Source organism: Apaloderma vittatum, unplaced genomic scaffold (genome assembly GCF_000703405.1).
Source record: "Apaloderma vittatum isolate BGI_N311 unplaced genomic scaffold, ASM70340v1 scaffold26224, whole genome shotgun sequence".
Taxonomy (NCBI): Eukaryota; Metazoa; Chordata; class Aves; order Trogoniformes; family Trogonidae; genus Apaloderma; species Apaloderma vittatum.
The window spans coordinates 11,629-14,639 of record NW_009713755.1 but is presented as its reverse complement, the minus strand read 5'-3'; the positions used below and the strand labels follow the sequence as shown (position 1 = coordinate 14,639).

At 38.3% G+C, this 3,011-nt stretch overlaps 1 pseudogene; it reads right to left on the bottom strand.

Moving 5' to 3' along the window:
• Positions 1-13: 13 nt before the first annotated feature.
• On the bottom strand, positions 14-472 carry LOC104273234 (annotated as a pseudogene).
• Positions 473-3,011: the final 2,539 nt, after the last annotated feature.

The window sequence follows — 3,011 nt, the reverse complement described above, 5'->3', positions numbered from 1 at the left end:
CAGCTGTCCCGCCTCACCCGTGTGTTTTGATTCCAGGGTCTCTCCCTTGCTGTGCCCGTGGGGGTTCCTCAGCTAGAGCTTGTTCTGGTTTGGTGTTGGCACCACCCTGATGACTCCTTCCTGGGCCACAGTCGGCCCTGCACCCGCCTGCCCAGGGGCTCTCGCACTCGTACAGCATCCAGTGGTCTGCTCGGAAGGGCGTGTGGAACCACATGGAATGGTTGAGGGACACCATGAACTTGATGTGTTACTGCCAGTGCAGCAGCAGGGCCATGCGCAGGAAGGCACAGTCAGAGATGTAGGTGGCCACGCAACAGCGCACCTTCATGTTGGTCTCTCCTATGTAGCCTCGCGCTCGCACCCAGAAGAGCTGCTTCGGCTCCTGTGGTTCCAGGGAGAAAACATCCAGCAGGTTCACAGGTTTGATATCAATTGGCACGTCTTCAGCTTGAATCGGGGAGGGCATCAACATTGTTATGTGTGTTTTCTTGCATGCTTACAGTATTTTGGATCCTCCCTCAAGACTTCAGGGTCAGAGAACAGCATCTGCACTCCACAGATATATGTCCAAACCTGCTTATTTCACAGTGAAAAGTCACTTTTTTCAAGTGTTAATCCTGAGTTACACAATAGCCTCTTTTTTGATACTTGCACAGATTGCCCATAAAACTATCACAAAGCAGGAAAATATCCTTAAAGAAAAAAAAAAAAAGGCTCTTCAGCCACACGACAGCACAGGAGAGTTGGAACTAGATGATTATTAAGGTCCCTTCTAACCCAAACCATTCTACGATTCTATGATCACACATCCAAATAAGTCATATTTTTTATTTTCTTGTATTTTCTGTTCAAAACTAAAAAAACCCCTCAGTTACTTCATTCTTACATCATCTTCATCTCCTTTTTTTTCTTCCAAGAGCTTTTTCTCATTCAATAATATTCTTTTATAATTTGAGAAACTAGCATTCCACACTATATTCACAATGATTTTACATGATGGATTCGCAAAGTGGCATAATGAGGTTGCGATTTGTTCTGTGTTCCTTTCACAATAATTCATAATATTCCATCTGATTTTTGACTGCCACTGAGCACTGCTCCCCTGTTTCCATAAGGCTATTACCACTCAAAATGAGATTTAGGGTTGTAATAGTCAACTCACAACCTGTCCAAGAATATGTAAATCTAGGATCTTTTTTTTTTCTCCTTAAGGGCATCATTATCTATTAATCTACATTGAATTTAATCAGCTGTTTTATCATAGCATTCTGAAATTGCTTTGCAGCTCTTTATCACCAATAGATTGTATCATCAGCAAATTTCGTTGCCTCAGTATTCATTCTTTTTCTGATCATTTATGAATATGCTAAAAAGCACATTGTAGCACGGAATAGTAGACTTCATTGGCAAATTCCTTCCATGTGACAAACAATGCTTTAGCCATGCCCTTATTTTCCCTAGTTTATAATCTACTATTAATTCATAGAATATCCTTCCTTGTTATCTCACAGTCTCTTAGCTCTTAGAAGGTTTTGGTGGGAAATCTTGACTGTTTCTGAAAATATTTATTGAATCCAGAGAACACTGACAGACCTGAATTTTTATTTTTTTTAAAAGATTAAGGTTTATCCCAAGTATATATTTTCCATTTGTCCATCTAATATATTCTTCATAAACATTTGTTCCAGCTCACATGAACAACAAATTTACTGATGTGTAGGTCCCTAGATGTTCCCTGCAGACAGCATTTTAAAAATTGGCATCATATTAGCCATCCTTGGTACCGAGATAGATTTAAATTACTGGTCATGTATCTCACTAATTCGGCTACTTCATCTCCAAGTTTTAGAGATGATGTTCACTCAGGAGCTCTGTCTGGAGAATTATTCTTGTCCTTTTTGTTCATTTACTCAGACACGTCATCCATCAATAACTAGATTTGAGAAAGATCTTCCAATGTTTTTCCCCATCAAAAAGGATTACCATCTGGAAAATTTCACCAATTTCTTCTTGAATTTATATACATATAAGAAGGAAAAAAAAAAGCTTAAATTTTCAGCTATATTGTCTCCTTTTTCATGCTGATCACCTCGTGGAATTACGGGTCTCCAGCAGGCTCTTTTTTTTTTTTCTTAAACAACCAAGAAAAGCAATTTGTTATTCAAGTTTATGCCTCTTGCAAGTTATTTCTTCAACTTTTCTCTAAAGATTTTTTTCCTTTTTTTTAAACTGCCCTTGCGTTCTCATTTGTAATCTCAATTTTTTAATAAATTCATCGCATTGTCAGAAACTTTATTTACTCACAGCATATTTACCCATATTCTTTACTTATAGCATCCTTCTTTCAGTATTCGTAGATTTCCCCTCCACAACACAGACAGATAGTATGCACTTGCTCTTTGTCAGCATGTTTTAAGGATTTTTAATGGCAATTATTCCAACTGAAGTTTTACTTCTGCCTATACATTTAGCCTCTTTTTAACAAGATATCTCGCATTTAGTGTACTATTATATCTTGTAATTTTTAATTTAAATTTAAGCTTTATTTACCATATAGCATAAGTCTTATTCTAGAATAATTTAATCAAAGGCTATTGAACACCCTAGACCAACCAACTTTGTTGTTTTCCTATTGTATTTCTCTTCTTTCCCCCTCTTCAACGCCATGCAGTAACAAAGTGAAACACTGCTTATACTAGCTTTCATGTTTTCCATACATTTCAGCACTAAGAAGGCTTCCAGTTACACCATTTTTCCCACAAATAAATATTCTGTGTACATTTGACTTTTGGCATCAAGTCCTATTTGGAAGTCAGGGTACAGAAATGTCAGAGATTCACTTCTTTCAGCCCACACCTAAGCTGTGCTCACAGCACTTTCTGGTTTAGAGATGACAGAGGAAAGGGCTGGAGATTCACAGCACTAAGGGGAGAGGCAGGTCCATGCAACCACAGCCTCCTTGTTTACTGACTGTTAGTCTGGTCATGGAAGGGAATCAAAAAAACAAACCC